At 35.9% G+C, this 22,479-nt stretch overlaps 1 protein-coding gene and 1 pseudogene across 1 annotated transcript in view; one reads left to right on the plus strand and one right to left on the minus strand.

The window, feature by feature from the left end:
* The window catches only part of Macrod2 (mono-ADP ribosylhydrolase 2), a 1,911,462-nt gene that overhangs the window by 686,843 nt on the left and 1,202,140 nt on the right, over positions 1-22,479 (minus strand). The window lies entirely within an intron of this gene.
* LOC117285241 lies at positions 17,858-17,999 on the plus strand (annotated as a pseudogene).

Below are 22,479 nucleotides of genomic sequence, written 5' to 3' on the forward strand. Positions count from 1 at the left end.
TTTGAAGTCTCCCAATATGTCAGCTGATAAGGTGGTTTTTTGGGGGGAATCTCTTGTACAATGTTAAAACTTTGTGGTAGTTAATAATACATTGTAGATGTTAGATTTCCCTCACTTTAAAATAGCTGCTACATAAAAAGAATAGCCTTCCCCTTCCCATAATGCTCTGCTTCTCACCTAAAAATGTGGCTTCTCCCACTAAAAGACAGCCTTCTTCTTCCCATCATGCCTCTTTTACCACCAAGAGAGTAACCTGATACTCGCTACCTCCTAGGGACTAGTGATGACATAAGCCCCTTCTACTGATGTCACAAACTCCCCTAATCTCTAGCCACTACTTCACTCAATCCCATCCCAGCTCCTATATACCCCATCCCAGTCCTATAAGAAGCGCTCCCCGTCTTGGCCATATTACTTTCTCTCCTTTGTTTGGAGATAGCTGGGCAGATCCTCCCCCATAATGAAGGCTTATTATGGTCCTGGTTTTTGGTTCTTGTTACCTAAGAGTAGGCATTCTTGAAAACTGCTGAGAGTAAATTTTAGGTGTTCTTTTCACAATAAATGATTAGTATGTGCAACAATGCATATGTTAACTGGCTTAACATGGCATCCTACCATGTTTAAGATATTTCAAAATATCATATATTATATCAGTCAATGCTTACTAGACAAGCAGATTTAATACAAGATACACAAATATTTAAGAATTCAAGATTGGCTTGCAATGGCTGCCTACAGAGTGCAAAAGGTCTGTCTGCCCACTGGAGATCCTAAGGAACCTTCCTAGAGCTCACTATAGTGTTCTGGGCAAGTCTGTATCAGGAGGATGAAGGGTCTGTGTGGGAGGATGAACAGTCTGCACTGGAAGTCAAAAGACAACATCCATGGTGAAGGTGAAGACTGGAGATCCTCCAAAGAAACAGAAGTGAGCCTTCTTTCTTCATTTCCCTTTTACACCATTCAAGGGACAAGCCTACCAAGACTGGGTCCTCTGTTTTCAGTAAATCCCCTCAGCCACACCCAGAACCATGCTGATCCAATTTACTTCGGTGTTTCTGATTGACACAATCAGTTAAGTATCACATATATTATCCACTAAGTAAATATGATTTTTGTCAATTAAACAAACTTTATAAAGATATTTTAAAAGCCTAATTAAAAAAAGATAAACAGCACTAAAAAAAACCATATGAAATAATTTTCTTTACATTCAACTACCCCTCTGGAATAAATTTCAAAGGTCAAGAAGTCTTTCCCAGTTTAGGTCCTAATCTTTTGCCCCAGGCCCAAGAGATTCTCTGAGAGCTGACATTGTGTTCTTTTGTTTTCACAATAAACTCTTAAAAGGCTAACTTGATCTGATTTTATTTTTGAGAGTACTTAGTATATATTGTAAAGTTCTTTGAAGCTATTGAAGAGTCTTCAGTATTATTTCATAGTTTTATGGCCTCCTAAGTTCAGTGCTATACAACATTGATAGAGATGGTTGATGCAACAAAGCCCAGGGTTAAAAATGTTATATGTTCTTCAGAAAGGAGAGAAAAGTGAGAAAATAATCTGAAGAGAAGTTGGGGGAAAAATTAGAGCCATGTTTAAGAACAATGCTCTTACTTGAGGAAATTGCTGTGTTTAGTTTCTTCAGCTATCCCAAGCTATTTACTAATTTGCTAAAGGACAAATACACACACACACACACACACACACACACACACACACACCCCGAAGTATCTTGGGAACTTATCAAAGTCAAAAGACCTGTTGAAAATCAGCTTTTTGAAAACAGCCATGTTAAGGTTAAAGGGAGAAATTGAATGTGTGAGAGAAAGAAAATGCTGCCACTGGCCAGGTAGGCATTCAGATATCCAATCAGAATGCACAGAGGTCAAGCGTTAACCCTGAAAAAGCAATGCTTCTGAAATGTCACTGCATTCTTCCCAAAATTTCTAAAAGGAGAAATATATCAACACACTGAAAGGGCAGAAGACGACCTAGGGAAAGCACTGTTTAACAAAAATAATCTCTCCTGCCCCATTTGAGGCTGATGAAGAAAACAAGGAGAGGGTTAGGGTAGAAGATGGGTCAGAGATAACACAAAACCTACCCGTTCTTTGCGAAAGGGCTTAAAAGGCAAAGAAAGTAGTCTTCCTCCTCCAGAATGTCTATACTTCTCAATTCTAATCACACATTCAATAAAAAAAGAAGAGTTTGTGAAGCTTCCACCTACTGTGCTTCATCCAGCTGCACAGGAACAGGTCTGGGGAAATTTACAACGACTTGGGAAATGAGGGCTTACTCTCCAACTCTGTGTGCCAGAGTATGGAGATGAGATTTAAATATGTTACTAAACAAGGTCACATTTAATTTTACCAAAGGGAATAATCAATCACAGTTCAAATACTAAAAAACAGAACTGGACCTTGAGTCTTGGACTGGCTTGAGCTTATTTGATGACAATTTAAGAAAGGGTGGTATTTCAACCAAATTGGTCAAAGTTTGGGATTCCAAAACATCCAGCTATTACAAGAAAGCATTTTAAGTGAATAACAAGCTGTGAGCAAAGGTCTGGAGGCTGGAAAGTACAAGGCATGTTCTAGAAAATGCAACTAGGGCCGGGGATTTAGCTCAGTGGTTCGGTGGCCTGCCTTGCAAGCGCAAGGACCCGAGTTCAATCCACAGTACCAAAAAAAGAAAAAAAAATGCAACTAGACCAATTAAGTCTACAGAAAAGTGAACAGAGAGAAATGGCATCTGAGATCTGACCACCTATATCCACAGCTGTCCTAGGTGTTTAGCTTGGCATTAGCCACTCTTGTGCTATTGATTGACTGAAGAGCCTCATTTCAAATTCCTAAATGATGCTTTTGTATGCCTTTTCTACATGAGGAAAAGCTTGAAGAAGGAGAATACATTTGTATTACTCAGGAGAATTGTAACACAGCACATCTGGAATTAATCAATACTGCAGTCAGTAATGCCTTTATAGTAAATTGTTTGGCATGCTTTCGTTGCGTACTACTATATTTATTATTTACATGCCTTAGTAGGACTACATTTTTGTTCTGCAGAGACAGAAAATACACAATTAAAACAGAACAACAAGGGCCTGGGGACTTAGCTCAGTGGTTCTGCCGCCTGCCTCGCATGTGCAGGGACCTGAGTTCAATCCCCAGTACCCTCCCCCCCAAAAAAGAACAACAAGAAATGTGACCCTTCCCAAAAGAACAGCATGAAGAGAAAAATTATATTGGAAAAATGGAAAACATACCAGTATTTCAAGATATAGAATAGAAAGAAAAGCAAAACAATTTCTATGATGGAGGCACAAATTTGTTTATATGTAGTAGATGATATAACTTGAAATTACCCAATAATAGTCTACTCCTGTATGCTGCTCTTTGAATTGAGAAATAATAATAAAAACACTTGAAGGACTCAACCTCTTGGATAAGGGAAGCACAACAAATATTTAATTATATTTAAAAATTACAAAGAGTCAGTAGCTACACAAATTCCCCAAAAGACCATAGCAGGCTATGGTTGTCTCATCACTGTTGCTGCCCTGGTCTGGAGTTGATTTCCAATCAGCAATTGGATGAAGACCAGATTCCCCAGCTTACATCTTATGCCATTACAAGTTCATGCCTCAAACCTCTCCAATATCGATTTTCTCTCTGGAAGATAACAGTTCTGAATCCTATAACTACTTCTTGGCTTTAGAAATCTGTAACACAAGTAGTTTTCTGCAATGCTGGTCATGAAAGATTGACACAATAAAATAGGGCCAAAGACACCTCAGAGTCCACAATCTCTCTGGACTTAGTAAGAGAAACAGTAAATATACTCATTATTTAAGTTAATTTGTGTCAGAGTTTTATTTTCAGTGAGAAGTTTACAATGATTACACATTCATTAAGAAAATTGTATGTTCTAAGATTTATTTACCAATTGTATAAGTGTAATAACTCAAGTATTAAATATGCTGCAATAATGTTGTTGTCATATTTATTATATAGAGCTATGTTTATAAGAGGTATTTATTGTGCCAGGGTCTCATAGTGCTAAATGAATATTAACTACCATTACCTTTCAGAAATTAACATTGGAATGGGCACTTTGCACTCTAAAAAAATTACTTTTCCCATAATTTGCTTTCTCATCATTCATGGGGAGGAGATACTATTATCTCAGTTGAAAATCTGATCTAGTGAGAAAAGTTGATCTAAAAAGACAAATGACTTTCTGGTGTCAAAAAGCTAATTAAAGGTTGAGACAAAACCATGACATCTGTCTCTAAATACTTTGCTCTTTTCACTACAGTACATAATTTTTTATTATTTTATCATTAATACTAAGGAAGGATAAAAAATGTTTAGTTTGGTGAGTCAAGTTGTCATTGGCTAGTGGATCTTTACATAACGGGGAAAAAACTAAGAGAGCTATTACGGGGATCTCTATGAAAGGAGATATGATCAAGAGCTAAAGCGTCAAGTTCTGAAACTTGTACACATGAAAATCCTTTCACATCCTTATAAAAGCAACATTAAAAGCAAACAAACAAAGTATGTCTTAGGAGACAGAAAGCTCTGAGCTAATAAGAGAACAGAGGACAAAGGACTTACATGCTCCTGTTTTGAGATGAACTTTTCAGAGTTGCAGCAGAAAGAAAACTGAGAACCTGCAACAGTGTGGTAGCAATAGAGCTTTCCACTTGTCTTCCACTCCATTACCCTTGCTCTAACCATATTTCTTATGAACCTCTCTTTAAATTGTGACCTATGTGGTTCAGTCTCAAAAAGCACCTTTTAAGCAAAGCAAGCACCCAGCAAAGAATTGCCCAATCACTGAAATTCTTTTTTTGCTTTTTTTTTACTGAAAAGCTTGAAGAAAATATATTGTATACAGCAAAGACAGCTAACGGATATTGAGGGCTGCCCTATACATTTGATAGAAGTTAATTAATTGAATCTACTAATATGCTGAGATAATTACTACTATTTTATTTGCATTTCATAGATGGAGAAGCTAAGGCCACAGGAAGACTAATCAATAAGTGGACCAAAGCCATGCGTGCATCTTGTAAGTGAGTGAGTTGAGTGAGTTGATTCAAACCCAGAAGGCATTTGAGACTGTGTCTGTCATCCCTCGCCCTACTCCCTGAATCACCCTTTCGTACATTGTTCTCCTCCAAATTCCTGGGGAAATTCTATCCATTTTACCTTCACCTCCCCCTTTGTCTCAGCTCTGCCTCATAATGTCTGAACCTCCTACCTGTCAAGTAAATAATCCCCTATGGAGGAAAGGGGAGGATGTGAAACTTGGTGAGGAAGCCTGAATGATTTTCAGCCGGACAAGAACACAGGAAAAGAGCTGAGGATTCTCCAAAAAGCAGTGGTTTACAAAGGTAAACATGCATTACAATTACTGGTAAGTTTTGTTGAAGCACAGATTGCTGGCCCTTCACCTGAACTTTCTCATTCAGTTGGCCTGAGATGAAGCCAGAAAATTTGAAAGTGAAATATCCAGGTTGATGTTCTGTGGACTACATTCTGGGAACCATTGCTCTAAGTGAATAGTTTATAGTTCCTACGTGAAAGACTTGTAAGACTTCGTGAGTTTTCCACACTACCCAAACCAAAAGAGCACTTTTGCATTGGTTTCACTACCTCTACCCACCATTACTAGTCCTAGTGTAAATAAAAGAAATAGGATGCAGCAAAAGAAGCTGAGCCTCCTCTCTCTCCTTGCTAAAGGCAACTTCTTCCTTGCCAGGTGTGCTGGTGCACACTTGTAATCCCAGTACTCAGGAGGCTGAGGCAGGAGAATTACTGTGAGTTTGAGGCCAGCCTGAACTACTTATACCCTGTCTCTAAATAAATAAATAAACAAATAGAGGCCACATTCTCAGTTTCCTTTGTCTATTTGGAGGCCTGCCTCTTCCTGCCAGGAATGTCCCCTTCTTCTAACTTCATGGACAAGTGACCTCAGTTACTATGCAAAAGAGGCTGTGGTCTCAAATTATGCCCTATGAGAAAAGAACATTTACTATTCATAGAAAGGCCATGCAAGGATGGCTTCTTTACAAAAACCAATAGAAGAAATACACACCAAAGCAACTACAAAGGACAGCTGGAGAGCTGACAAAAGACTAAAATAAATAATAAGAATAATATGGAACCCAAATATCTTTTCATTGAGGAAGTCAATGCAGGCATACATTTGCCTTTGTAAAACATTAGTACTCTACGTTTACATTAAGAAACCCATCTTTAAAGCTCATTCTCATCTAAATTAATTATAAATGAATCATATACATTCACTGGATACATTTTAATTTCAATGCTGGCCTGTGAGGCCCAAATTCAAATCTCTGTTTTATACCACAGGATAAATTTTACTTGTGTCGAATTTTTAGACCATAAAATTTTCCTTCTCCCAAGTATATGGAATTATAGATCTAGAGTAAATATAAGCTTTAGACTGATGAAGCTGAAGGAATACATGCATTATTTTATTATGTGCGCTTCCCAGATTATTTAAATGGATTTATTCAGCTATGTTAAATAATCCATAGCTTTAAGCAGCAAATATAATTTTGCCTATTCTGCATACAAAAGAAAATTTAAAATTCTGTCCTCGAACAAAAATGGAACGCCCATGTCAACAACCCTGAAGACAGCCTACTCGATCAGTCCAATCTTTTCCAGTTTACTGCATAATCATAACCTATTGCTTTAGTACTTTGAATTCATCCTGATAAGATCTTTGCTTTTGCCTATTATATATGACCTGAAGTATTTTGTCTATAATAGAGAAATAAGACTCCTGTAGGGGCTTCCCATTCAGGTCTAGAAATACAATTTGAGTTTTCATTGCTACAGCAGAAATAGCACACATATAAAAGTCACATCAAAGGTCAAGAACATAAGAAGGTTTGTTTGGTGTACCATCTGTAAATGACCCTGGTGAAATTGAGTATCTATGCATGAGCATGTGTTTGTATGTATATGTGCGTGTGTGTGTCTCTGTATATATGTATGGAGAAAACTGGTGCTGTTAGAAAGTTTAGAAAAGAGTATATATAGAAGAGTTCCCAAAACTGACACAAGAAGAAATGTTTTCAAACAAAGGTTGGTTGGAAAGATGATCTCATCCAATAATATTCTGAGCAATTATTCAAATAAAATTTTTTATGGTTTAGACCTTAGGCCTTATGTTTTAAGGATTAGGGATGAACTGTCTCACACTGTTTTTTCTTTACCTTTACTAATTTTTGTGATAAAATCCCTAAGGCATATTTTGATATTAGCTACTTCTTCAACTAATAAATTTTTGTACAGTGTTTTCTAGAAAGTAACTGTAATTAATAAAGTTATGAATACAGTACTTTGATTTACAAAAAAATCATATCAACTTTAGTAGGAGTGTTGTTCACGAATAATTTAATAATTCAGCCAAGCAGACTTCATTATGTTCAAGATAACAGATATTTTACATTAAAAAATAAAATCTATGATGGATAATATTTTTTGCTTAAAACTTCTTTATATTATAAATCTACTTAAGTTTTTACCACATAGATTTCATCAGCTATTTGTGTGATATTCTGCAGTACAACTGAAACACATTTGAAAAGTTGTGAAAGAGAAGTCAAATGCAACCCTTGTCCCAAACTTGAAAGTGCATTCTCATGCGTTACAGCATCTGCTTTAGATAATTATGTATTAACAACCTTGCCTGGTTTTTGACATTAAGAAGAAATCACAGTTTTCCATTCCTGCAAAGCATCAAAGCTGAAATATTATGTCCTTATCTTCAGAGAGAAGAAGTATGACAGCAGTACATACAGAGGCTTTTGTATAATCCACAGGTAGGATGAAACCAAAGGCAGAAGTCACATGGGTCCACCTGAGAAATTACTCTAGGGCAGGAGGAAGCTTGCTGAGAAGAGTAATTTTATTTTTTGGCTCTAACTTGGGGTGCCTTCTGAGCTTATAAAACCTGATGACTTAATGGTATCTCAGAGGATGATTTAATAGCCCTGTTTGAATTTTATCACTTTCATTCATTAGTCAGAAGTTCAAAGGAAGTCTTCCACTTCTATGATGTTGACTACTGTACTTCTATCCAGATGGCAGTTTCTGAAATAGCTTACTTTCTTGGCCTTTTTCTTCCCCTGCTGTCATTACTAATATCAGTTTGAGTTCATTGGAAATGTAACCTGAAACCAGAAATGATCTTACTGTGTAATTCTCATTGCCCTGGAAGCAGGTTGTTCCACGCCATCATCTTTTTCATTCCTCATAACTAATTACACCTTGGCTGGGGGCACATTTCTCTCTCTGGGGGCCCTTTTACATCTCCCATTATCTCCCACCACCATCATGGAAGGGCTCTCTACAGCCGGAGCTGCCACTGGGCCTACAGTAATGAAAAAGTCTTCTACTTCTGAATGTGTGATATGGAGCAGTGTTCATCCAATGTAAGTTTGTTGTGCCTCAGACTCCTCTGGAGCGCTTGTTAAAACACAGTGTGAGAGAGAAAAGGCTTTCTTTACCTCACCCATCAGTAGGTTCATAGCTGAGGCCCCCACAGATAAACAATGGAAATTTATTTAATATAAGTTTTATGTGACACAGGAGACTTCACAAAGAAATGAAGACCCAAAGAAATAGGTAAACTTGTGTGTGCTTGTGCTAATTTTGATGAAGAGAGAACAGTTATGAGGAAGTAGGACTACACAAAAGATATTGGATATAATGGTAATAAACCAGTAGTACTTCACAGGGATTTTTATTTCAAGTTCTTCTCTGTGTCCCTGTGTCTTCAGAGACAAGCGTATTTCTTTCCTAGGAGTATAGGGAAGGGGCCTGCCACATAAGAGTCTAAAGACCTGCAGAGAAGGGAAGAGGTAGATGAGAAAAACTTTCCTATTTTAGCTTTTTCTCAAATATCAAGGTGCTATCTGGTCTTTCTGATTATTTATTTATTTATTTATTTTTGGTACTGGGGATCTAACTCAGGACCTTTTGCCTGTGAGGCAGGCAGCAGAACCAATGAGCTAAATCCCCAGCCCATTATCTTAATTATTTTGTTTGTTATTTAACATCTATAAAGTCCACAAGGACAGTGACAACTGTTGTGTTACCTGATATATTACAAGTGCCTGGGAATAATCCCTGGCACATAGTAGGTACACAAAAATATTATTTTAATAAACTTTAGCTATTTCAGGTTGAGAATTGGGGCTGGGTAGAAAATCAAACATAATCACCATATTAGCATATTAGCATAATGGGGTTCAAGACATGCTACTCCAAAATGTAGCATCTTGATCTATTTGGATGCTTCCTAGAACAGAAGTGGCTCATGATGTCCTGTGAACGGTGTCAACCTCATACAAAGAAGAAAGGAATAGCCTTATCTCTGAAGAAAAGACAGAAAAATACCTGAACAAACAGGTCTTGCTGGGTTCTCCAGTTTAATTACCTTTTAGAGCATACCTTTTTTTTTTTTGTCCTTTAACCATATTTCTCCTCAGATATCCACTTTCCATTAAACCTAACAAAAACACAGAAGTTTAAGCATTTGTTCAGCTCTTTCCATTTTTAGGAAGGCTTCTGGCTAGTGTAAAATTTAAATAAATTTGCATGCTATTATGTCTTATATCTATATGTCTTCCCAAGCCTCATGTATTTATAGGTGGGCTTTGGGGAGTGACTGGATCACGGGTGTGTGATACTGGATCATGGCTGGTCATACTCAATTAGTCCACTGATTGGCTTAGCATGGTTCTGGGTATTGATGAACTTAGAGGGAAGAACCAGCCTGGGGTGTGTGGCACTAACCTATAGGCTTCTAACCTGGATGGAATTAAAAAGGGAAAGAAAGAGAAAGTTTCACTGCTTCCTGCATGCCATCTCATGGACTCTTTTCTTCTCTGCCTTGCCCCCTAAGCCATGCTACCCAGCCTTGGAGCCAGAAGAGTATGGACTGAAATCCCTACAAATTTTGAGCTAAAATAAACCTTTCTTCCTTTAACTTATGGATGTCAGGTATTCTGTTCCAGCAATGAGAAAGTAACTAAGATATATGATTTTGTCCAGCTAATCTGTCTTTATTACAGAGGGCTCAGCTATGTAGATATAGTAGTCAGCATTAAAAATAGTCTTGTTCCCCCCAAGAGTCAAAGTCAAAGCATTTTTGTCCTATTATTTTAGGAGCTTACAATATCCCCAACTTGTTCTCAAAAAAATTGAACTAATTTACTTACTCAGCTGTGAGTAGCAACAGTCCTGCCTTGCGGTATAATCTCAGGATCTTCTCACTTTCATTCTCCAGCCACCTGTAGCTAGAGCGACTCATGCTTGGTCATGCAGGTGGGGACACAGGTGAGCAAAGTACTCTCCGGATGCACAGCTTTCTCTTGTTTTTTGTCTTACAGCCTATTTTTGCTCCACCAAAATATGAACACAATTTTTGGTCCAGAACTTATCACTTTGCTTCCAAGATAGTTGAGAGAAAGATTTCAAAGGCTCATATTATTTGCTTTTGAAAATGTTTATAAAGAACGTATATTTAAGGCTATATGTTGGCAGTAGGGAGAAGGCAGAGAAAAATAAATTGGTAAGAACTTAAAAATAATATAAGATCTTCATACTCTTAAAATTTAAAATTAGGTGTCTTATGCAGATATGAAAGGGGATATAGGGAGGGAGGAGATGCGAGGGTGGAAGGGGAAAGAAAAGTCAAATAGGATTAAAGCACAATATGTATATGCACCAATTTCTCACAATGAATGCAATCATTATGTACCACAAATATGTCCTAACAAATTTTGGTTAAACAGATAAAACGTCTTTTAAATCTACTTATTCAATAAGGTAAAAAAAAAATCCCACAATACTTTAGCATTATTTCACATACAGTTGGCCCTCTGCATCCTGGGATTCTGCATCTATAGACTCAACTACCCAGAGTCAAAACTATTCAGAAAATAAAATCGTATCTGTAATGAAAACATAGAATGCTTTTTCTTCTCTTTATTCCCTAAACAACACAATACATTTCCGCAGTTTTCACGTTGCATTCGGTAGTATAAGTAATCTAAAAATAAAGTAAAGTACATGAAAAGATATTTGTAGGTTATATGGAAATATTATGACATTTTCTTATGGCGCTTTATATAAGGACTTGAGCATCCTTGGATTTCATTATCCACAAGGGGTCCTGAAAATATCCCCCATGCATAAAAGGAATGATTGTATTTTAATACATTTATAGTTGTCATGAGAGGAAGAAGGGGCTGTGCATAGAGTTGGAATATTTAGACTTATTAAAAAATCCAATTTTAAAGGAGAAAAAACATTGTTATATGAGACTAGAAAAGATAAATGCTGTTATCAAGGTAAGTATCTATGAAGAAAGTTCCAGTGGCCAAATTTATAACTTTTTTTTCAAAATAACTTTTTCATTTTGTTCTGAAAACAATCCAAATGCATTTTCAGTATCTACAAGTATGAAAAATAGCCTTGATGGCCTACCTCATTCATCACTTTTGCAATTAAGATAGTTTCTTCCTCTTTTATAGTTGTTCTCTAGAGTTAGATATACGAGGCCCAGATAAAGCAGCAAATCAAACAGTTCTACTTGAATATGATGGATATAAAAACATCACAAGGGACATTAAGAATCTAAATACAAGTCATGTGTCACTTGGCAAGGACATATTCTGAGAATGTGTAGGTGGGCAATTTAATCATTGTACAAACATTGTACAATGCACTTAGACAAACTAAGAAGCATACAATGTCACTAAATAACATAATAATTATGAGACCACAGTCATATGTGCAATTCACTCCTAACAAAGACATTGTTATGTGGCTTATGACTGTACTAAGACAGAAAATGGGGGGATATTAAGTGCTAAAATCAAAGTCATTGAGCAGCTCTTGTATGTTTGAGACAAAATCTCGAAACCTTCCAAACATCCAAAAATTGGAAAAGGCCACCATATGTCACACTAATGGATTCCCGGTTCCCTTGTTACCTGCAGTAGCTCTGATTAATGAAAGACAAGCCATGAATGATACAAGTGATTATACCACATAAGTTAGGATGCAGACAGGCCATGGCTTGATTAGATTCCGGAACAAACACCTCTTCTCTCCTGGGGTATAGCTGTCCAGAGCACAACAGTGATCTGTTAAATAGTGGCATATTTCACTATGAAGGTTACCAAATCATAGCTTAGAATTTAACACTTGTTTTCCCAGAGCTTCCTTAAAGCATACCCCACCACCACCTCAAATAAATATAAGAACAAAAGCATAATGATAAGTCAAAATTTAAAATAGAAAGGGATTTAATATGATGAAGAGGCCCACATGGTACAAGCCATGAACAAACACAGGCGTATTCCTAGCCTTACTTGTGACAGGCTTTTATGATTTCCATTTTGTAAGTATTTTTAACTAAGAAACTGTTGTCTTGTACCTTAACAGATCATTGATTTTGGCCAAATGTTCCAATTTGTACAGTAAAAGAAGAAAGAGGATATATTTCTAGCCACTGAGAATCCTACCTATAGTACAGCAGTGCAGGCAAAGACGGATGTGGGATGTGGTGTGATAAGAATTAGGGGCACAGCTGAGGACACTAGCAAAGGCCCAGATGAGAGAAGACACTAGAGTCACAGATGCTTCCATTGGAGAGCAATGGGCAGATGGTAAAACTACAGAGGACATAGAATCAATCATAAGCAGGCAAGAAATGGAGAGACATGGGAAAGGGAAAGTCAAATGTGCTGACTCTCAGGTTCATGGTACATGCCAGAAGTTGCATGATAGAATCATTCACCAAGTTAAATAAATATGCATAAATGAATAGCAAATGGTGGGGGCAAAATTAGTTCATTTTTAGGCCCATTCAGTTGAGGATGCTTCTGGGTTACTGTATACAGGTTTTCTTTAAAAGTCCTCACCAAATATAAAGTTTCAAGGGAAAGAAAATTAGATAAGTCTGAAAAGTCTCCAGCTGTTTCAACAATGACAGATAAAATATTTCTATATACTTGTGCTGTAAGAATTGAAACTGTGGATTTGTTCCTATAAGAATTATAGACTTTACCTTTAAGAGTAACATTCTACTGCAAGCCAATGGGCCTATCAAATGTATCTGTCAATTATGGAAGGCGAATCAAGAATAAAAGCTCCAAGATGCCAAGGAATTTGGCTATTTGTCAAGAAGAAATAAAGGGTGCAATCTGCTAAGTACTGCCCCCTTGTGCTCAATGAGTAGCAGCATCAAATTATGCAAGCCTCCAAGGGGGAAGGAGAAATGTTAGCATTAACATAAAGCATTATTCTAGCTGAAAACTGAATCCTACCCTTTTTTTTTTTTTATAGCTGAGACCAATGGGGACTATGGAGTAATTTGGTCTCAGTCATAAGGCTTATTGGCAAAGAAGCAGGGACAGAATTTAGATGTGACTTCCCAGCAAAATCCTTTTGATAGCAAATTTCCTTTAATAAATATGTTTCATAGACTCACAGGTCACAGTCTTCATATGCACACTTCGTTCATGCATCAGTTATAAAAATAAAAACCATAACCAAGGAAAAGAAGATCCTGAGGTCTTACACAACTGTAAAACTAATCTACCACTAAATTTAGGGAAAATGCCTGTATTGTATGCAAATATGTAATTAAAAGCCACAGAAACAAATCAATCATGAAACCTAAATTACTCTGACTGAAAATGCTAACTCACTTCTAGAAATAAATAATTGACTCAAGCTAAATGCTTGTAAATTTTGACTCATAAATATAAATTTTACTTAACCACTTTAGGACAAAGAGATTGCAATAAAGAACTAAGGTTTTTCCTAAAGATTGATTCTAATCAATCTTATATTACTTTTAAATTCACGTTGTCATTGTGGGAAAAAATGACTTTTATTCTCAGATGCTTATTTTCTATGAATCACTACTCAGTCTATTACAGGGACATAATGTGTGCTGGTGGTAAATATTCTCCTCCCATACAGGCCTCCAAATTCTCCTCTACAATATAGTTGAAGCAGTTACTATCAATCCATTGGCATATAAAATTACACCTATTTGCCATCTTTGATTAAGTTGAATGCACTGGCAATTGTTTTTTATATTTAAAAAATAGGTTTCCAATGCTACAGAAATCATAAAACCATTTTAAGAATCATGAAACTGAGACACTAACAATGAGTTTAAATAAATTTCAAATCCTGAGTTCTAAAATTGTGCGTAGTGATCTGATCTAATGACAAATAAATCATTTGAAAAATGGAAAACGTATCTTTTTATATCACCACACACATATATCATAAATGCAAATTGAAAGACAAAAGAGAATGCTCTCTCAGTATATAAAAATTAATATACATCATGAGCATTTCCCAATCTATAACTAATACAATCAAGGAGGATATTAGCAATTAGTCTGATTAATATTCCTTGGAGATTAATTTGTTTTGCCAGATGGTCTTCATAAAAATAATTCTTTAAAGATCTCTTCAAAAATCAGCTAATTATAGGATGTTTAGAAGAGGTAAAAATTTCAACAATTATAACCAATAAATTAATATGGTCAAATTATAAGTCTTCAAAGTATGACTAGGAAATGAAAAATGGAAAAAGGGAAGTTTCTGGACCGTCTTGGTGGAGATCCCAAGCCAAAGACTAGGAAGAGTCCAGTAAGGAGGCCAAATCCAGAAGTAAGACAGGCACAAAGGAGAGGTGAACAAGCTGTGTGTGAAGGGCAAACTCCAATTAAGCACTGGGAAAGTGACCAGGACCAAATTCAAGGAAAGTTCCAAAACACAAGACAAGAAGAGCACAAGTAGGCACAGAGCCCAGAAAGAAATCTGCTGAATGTCTGCCTGGCAGACACACCAATTGACTTCACCACGGGGCCACAGCTAATGGTCCTACATCGGGATGCCATGAATTTTGAGATACCTCTCCTGAAGCTGTGCTGAATCTTCTCCACTCACAAAGAAGGGAGTTTATTTTCATTGAGTGCCTTTTATTAGATATTGAACTAGAAACACACTCTTGTGTACATGATAATACACAAGATATGAAGAGGTGTTTTCTTATCAAAATCTTTGTTTTCTTCCTGAGACACACAATTTACATTTCTTAACCTATATTGCAGCTAGATAGGGTAATGATACTAAGTTATGGCCAATGGAGCATGGAAGGGTGGGAGGATGTTGTATTCCTATATCCAGAAAACCATCTCATAAAAACATTCCATATGTGATTCATCATGTGGATTTCTCCATTTGCTGGGTGACAGGAGAGGAATACTATGAGGACCTACAACAGTGATAGCAAACCTTTCAGAGACCAAATGACAAACTGCAACCCCAAACCCACTTTTTATCACAAAGTGCTAACACTGCAATTAAACCTGAATATTGAGGTTTTAGTTTAGAAAAAAAAATCACATATTAACATCTTTTTTCTCAAAAGACAAACACAGAAACACAAGTGACCTAGAGAGCACATTCTTGATGATAACGTTTTTCTACATGTGAATGTATACAATAGATTGTCACATTACAAATACACATGTATCATGTTAAAGCAAATATATATATGTATATATATGTAGTATGTATATACATATATATATATACATACTAGGGAAGCTAGTATTTAATAAATACTAATTAATAACTAATACATGCTTAGCTTAGCTAATCTAATTCCTACAACATTTAGCTGTAATGGTGAGTTTATCCTAACATATGAAATTAGTAAAATAATCGAATCAGAAATTTGAACCCAGGTCTGTTGGCTCTAGATCCCCTTTCACCAACTAATCTAATAAAATACAAATCAAATAAAACCTGCTGTGCTTCCTTTTGTTTTGATTGACATGAAATTCAGTAAAAGAAGTTAATCATTTTAAGTGAACTCAGGGGCATTTAGTAAATTCCAAATATCAACCCTACATCTGCATAGTTCCAAAACCTTTCATCACCCCAAGGTAATTAATCTCTTTTTCTTTCTACTTCAGGCCCTGGAAACCAACAATCTGATTTCTGTCTGTATGATTTTCCTTACTTTACAAATTTCATAAAATTAGAAACATATTACATGAGACCTATTGCATGTGACTTCATTTGCTTAACATAAGTTCTGAGATTGTTTTCATGATGAAACATGTGTTAGTATTTTATTCATTCTTATGTCTACAAAAATATTCCATTGTGTATCATAATTTGTTTATTTCCACTTTTTGGCTATTGTGAATAGTACTTTCATGAACATCTATACACATATATTGGTTTAAATACCCATTCTCAGGCTGAGGATTTAGCTCAGTGGCTCTGTGCCCACCTTATAAGCTCAAGGTCCTGAGTTCAAACTCCGGTCTCAAAAAAGTTCTCCACTTTTTAAGGTATCATAGTAGATATGATTGGTAATAAAGTAAATCTATATTTACTTTCTTGAGGAACTGTTAAACTGCTTTCCACAGATGTTATACCATTTATGTTCCCATGAGCCTTGTATTGTACACTATATTTTCACATATCTTTAAACAGTTCTACATTTTTCCTCATAAAATCTCTATCTTCTCTCATTATATAAACTTTTTTCATATTTTAATACCCAGCACAAATGTCACTTCTTGAAGCCTTCCTTTACTTCTGTTGACAGAATCCATTGCTCTTTCCCCATGGCACCATAATACTTTATACATAGCATTATATATTTTACTTGTCTAACATATTTTCTCCTGAGCCAAGTATCTTACTTTCTATTGTATTCTAATCCAAAGAATACATTTTAATATTAAGTAGTTTCTTAAATTAAATTACCAATTAAGAAATTAATCAAATAATACAGTAATTAGTGCTTACCATTACTAAAAGAAGACAGGACAAATTGTCAGATCTATAAGCAAGAGGGAGGAAGGGATTCCTCCTACTTAACACAATACTGTAGGTGCCAATCAAGATGATGCACAAATTAGTATGGGAATTAGCAGCTGTTTTCCTCAATTACATTCTCCCTTTCTCTTGTAAAAAGGAGGGAAGAGTAAAGAAAGAAACTGAGGGCCTGACTTTCACTGGTGTATGTAGCTTGAATAGGATGAAGCTGATTTTGTCCTCCTCTCTAATTAATTTTGATCTCATTTAATTTTTAAGAATTTTCCAAACTGGTAATTGAAAACAGGCATTTGTACTCTCAGTGAGGAAATTTTTTCAATCTTTACAAATTGTCTCCTGCAATTTTCCATCCAGAAGGAAGGTAGTAATAAAAAAAAAAAAAAAAAAAGTTAAATGTGTGGAAATGTGGACCAACTTTAATGAATGTGTCTGTAACCACATTGCATTTTTAGGGGAGAGAAGTGACAAACTCAAAACCCAAAGAGGAAAAAAAAAAAAAGCTAATTATAACTTAAGAGTAATTGTTTAGAATATATCTTTCCCAACTTTAGGAAGAACATCAGAGTACAGGAGGCTTCACCGAGCCAGTCTGACCCTCGTGACTCAATGCTTTCCTGAAGACTCTGGTGCAGCTGCTGAGCTCTGAGTGGGACCATGACTCCAACACTAGAGAAAGTACTAGTTATGTGTGCTAAAGGAATTTAATCCTGAGAATCCATTTTGCAAGCAAGAAGGGCTGCATGTTGATATTTCTATATTTGTCCCTTTAAAACAATCATAAATTCAATTATCTGTCTTCCTTGAACTTTAATATTTGATATTTGTCAGGTGAGTAGACCTAAACTATAAATAAGCTATTCATAGAGTGTAAATTTCAGTGTCTATCACCTTCATCTTTAATATTTGGGAATTTGATAGCTTCTCAGCCTTTTTGGCTAAGATCAAGTGTAGTAACATTTGGGAATTTGAGAAATATTTTTTACTAAGTGAAACTGTACTTAAATATATTTAAAGAAACAGTATGTCAAGAGCTGTTTTCTTAATATACTTACCTCTAATCTCAGTAGTAAATGGTAATGATAATTGTACTTTGCAAAGTTAAAAATGACTGATCCATTGTGAATGATGAACACATTGCTATCATACTGAAGTGATTAAATAATAAATTTATATTTCTGACCAATAAGCCCATGATAGGTAAAAATAGCAAAACAAGAATCTCAGGACTCATTTGCCCAGCAATACCGAAGACAATGCTTCAGATAAAACTAATCAATGACTTCTAAAACTATTGGTAAAAAGTTTGATGGTAAACAGGATATTTGCAAGGTGTGAAGAAAATATACTATGAATGTTTAAATAAAAAATTATTGGGCCTGGGATTTAGCTCAGTGGTTCTACCTTCTGCCTTGCAAGCAGAAGGTCACGAGTTCAATCCCCAGTACCAAAAAAAAAAAAAAAAAAAAAAAAAAAAAAAATTATTACACTGAAAGAGGCATTGCCAACAATCTCCCTCAAAACACTTCCTCTTGCTTCAAACATACTTATCCCCACATTCCTGCTCCTTTCATAAGCAGTTCTGAAAGTCTTCATGAGATGTGATAAAAAATATGATGTATGCTGCTGCTGAGTACCAGCAAGAAGAAAAGCAGGGTTGTTAAAGCATCACAGTGTGTCTTCATTCACCTTATTCACCAGATCTGGTACCATACATCTCTTGGCTATTCCCCAAAGTCAAAATGACAGTGAAAAATAAACATTTGAATTGATTGAGGTATTGAGGCAGCCACAAGAGCACAAGTAAAGATACTCATGAAGAGGACTTTCAGAACTGCTTCACAAAGTGACAAGAACAGTGGGATAAGTGCATTGAAAAGTGGGGAAGCACCCTGAAGGAGACTGATGGCAACATGTCTCGTTTGAAAATATTTTTAAATTTCAAATATGCACTGTATTTTTATCTTATGTTGTAATTGAGTGGTTTTCAGCTTGTTTTCTTTTATCTTGAGGTAGATTAATGGTGATTGTCTTTTGCCATGATAATTTTTAAAAACTTAAATATTCACCATATTTTAATCATATTAATACATTGCCTCAGAGTATCTCTCCAAATGAAACAAAATCATTAAGGGAAAAATAGTAGCTCTTTAAGGGAAAAGCATGGCAGAAGCCATCCTAATCAGGTATCAACACTTACTATTACCAGTAGTGAGACAGAGATCTCACACCTCCCAACAAGATACACCAAGATATAGCATTACTCTGTGATATTCCTGAAAAAAAAAATGCACAATGCAAAAAAGCCACAAAGAACTATCAGAAAAAGAAAAACAAAGGAAAAACAGCTGGCTTATCCTCTTTAAAAATGTCACAAAAGAAGTTGGGCATGGCAGTGCACACCTAAAATCCCAGCGTTCTAAAAGGCTCAGGCCAGAGGATCACAAGTTTGAGCCCAGCCTGGGAAACTTAGTTGACTTAGCAAGACTGTCTCAAAATTAAAAATTAAAAATTTAATAAAGGGCTAGGGGCAAAGTTACAAAAGACAGGCTGAAAAACCTTTCCTTATTTTAGAAGATCCAAAAAAAAAAAAAAAAAAGACAACGAATTTCATCTTGAATATGTTAGTTGACCAGAAGGAAATACTGTATCAGAAAGAATATTATTGAGATGGTAAAGTTTGACTGAAGTACATACATTAAATAACAGTACGGGCATCAATATTAATGTTCTGATACTCATTATCATACTAGATTATATAAAAGGGTGTCTTTGTTTTTTGGAAATACACAATGAAATATTTAGTGATAAAGAGGCATTATGTTGGTATTTCTAAATATTTGAGAAATAAAACAATAATATAATGATATGTACTAAATACACACATATGCATACCCCTACGCACACACGCATCACATACACACAAATACACACGTATGTGTGTAGAGGTGAAGTGGAAGGAGAGAGCAACAAAGCAAACATGCAACATATTAACATCTGCACCTTCTGTGTGGAAGGTAAACGGCAGGGAGAGTTCTTTGTACTTGCACTGTTTTGAAATTTTTCTGCAACTTATTTGAGAAATAAAACAATAATATAATGATATGTACTAAATACACACATATGCATACCCCTACACACACACGCATCACATACACACAAATACACACATATGTGTGTAGAGGTGAAGTGGACGGAGAGAGAAACAAAGCAAACATGCAACATATTAACATCTGCACCTTCCGTGTGGAAGGTAAACAGCAGGTAGAGTTCTTTGTACTTGCACTGTTTTTGAAATTTTTCTGCAAATGTGAAGTTATTTCATATCAAAAATGCCCCTCGGAGTCCAAGTAGACCAAGTAGATCTCTGAGAGAGGACTCGTGACTGCACAAAGGGTCAAGCAAATCTAAATCCTGAGAGTCTGAGGCTCTCTCCACCACAGCCTATGGGCCTGCACAAACATAAACTTTATCTCGAGATCTGCACTGAGCTGCTAACTTGGAAGAACTATAGGACTCCCAAGTTCACAGACGTGAACATTCTCTTTGCTATGCCTACCAATATCTTTTGGGGAACAGCCAAGATTATACTCTTGGCATATTTGAAAAGATGCTCTAATTCTGTACTAGTTATGACATACATGAGACTTGTAAAAGTTTTTAAAAGGACCATTAATACATTGAGGAAGGGCTACTGGAATATTGTGGATGGATACAAGATTATACTCTCTTCTCTCCCTCAGTTAAAGTGTCACATACATGGGGAGTTGAGGAAGAAACTGGACCCTGTAAAAGGACTCTCCTGTACCTTCAGAAAATTTAAGAGTACAACTTCTACCTCAGGTTTGTGTGTGTTCAAATTTTCTTTCCTAACTCTTAAAACTTATGTAATGACAAGCAAATTGCTTGGTTTCTGTGTCTGCAGAACGAGCATAACATACCATTACTTGCCATTAGTACTACTGGGAGGGTTAAATGAGATAATTTATATACAGCAATTACCATGGGCCCTATACTTAGTAAGCACTCAGCACATGTGAGTTGTTATTTGGACTAAAACGGAATTCTTGATAGGTATCCAGGTCCAGATGCTCATTTTGGAAAGAGTGAACTACAAAATAATTTGTTTGGTAGAGAATTTTTCATATACATGCAGAGTCAACTGTGAAATACTTGAGTAGTTAATGTTTTTTGACAAAAACACAATCATGCAATAACCATTTTCCCTCCTTCTTCTTCATTAAGGAAACTGATCATTAAATTAGAAAGAGAATTAGAAGCGACCTAAATGTCCATCAGCAGGAAACTATCTAAATACTTTATGATACTCTCCTTCACAGAAATAATAGAAAGTAATTAAGAAGAATGAGGCAAATGAAAATGTATTAAAATAGAAGGATGTCCGATTAACACTGTGAGCTAAGGGGAAAAGAACAAATAGAAAAATAGAATTACTAGTATGTCTGCAATTTCTTTAAATGTGCACAAAGAAAGAAAAGAGAAACATAATTATTTTCAAAACAGTTAAGAAGCAATGGGTAATAAAATTGAGAGGGAGTAAAAAAGGGTTTTTTTTATACATTACTGTCTGTAGCTGCTTATTAGGACATTTCAGTAATAAGCATTATTTATACACCATAAAGCTACTGCATATGATACTGAGAGTGTCATATATTATATATATTATATACATATATCTACTATATGATATGTATTGTATGCTGTATTGTACATATATACATACTGTATATAATATATATGTATATATAATTACAGAAATTATCAGAGCTTCTAATTAGTCCAACCACTGTTCTCACAGATTTATGTTAATTTGTCACAGTATCTGACTAGATTACTAGTACATTTTTGCAGTACATAATGTTTATATTCCTTGTGCGGAATTGGTACACATATGTGACACATATTGCATCCTTTTTTTATCTCCTTCTCCTCCCTCCCTCACTCTCCTCCATCTCTTGATCCTCTTCCCATTTGAGAAAGATCTACCTCCCTACTTCCTATTACCCATCTTTCATGTATTTTGCTCTTTATATATAATTTGGTTGGCTGAGAAAAGACTGAAGAGTTAGCTATTTTAATTGTTGACGAAGTGAACTAGTACAGAAGTAGTGGGAGTGAGAAAGGAGAGACAAGCGTGAGTCACTGCAGAAGTGAGGTTCAGGAGCTGAATTCGGGGAGCACCAAAACGCGCGTCTAGATCAAGGCAGCAGGATGCTTTTGAGACTTGCATCCAAAAATCTGGGAGGAAAGGGTGGCTCTAGGAACGTGGAGAGAATGGGGGTGGGGGTGGGGTGATGCGGCTCTTCTTAGGAGCCTGAATTTTCCTGCTTGGAGATGGGGAAGGCAATGGCAAGATGGAGCTGTAGGATCCAGCAGGATATTGACATTCTGAACTTGAAAACAAGTCCAAATTGGGCATCAGATTTATTTTTCAGGAGAACAGAATTTGTAAAATCAAAATGATGCAAGTGATTGAGGTTTTTCAGAGTAAGCAGATGCAGTGTCAGGAAGAAGTACA

The sequence above is a fragment of the Fukomys damarensis genome, unplaced genomic scaffold (assembly GCF_012274545.1).
Source record: "Fukomys damarensis isolate Sample0158 unplaced genomic scaffold, DMR_v1.0_HiC HiC_scaffold_7, whole genome shotgun sequence".
In the NCBI taxonomy this organism is placed as follows: domain Eukaryota; kingdom Metazoa; phylum Chordata; class Mammalia; order Rodentia; family Bathyergidae; genus Fukomys; species Fukomys damarensis.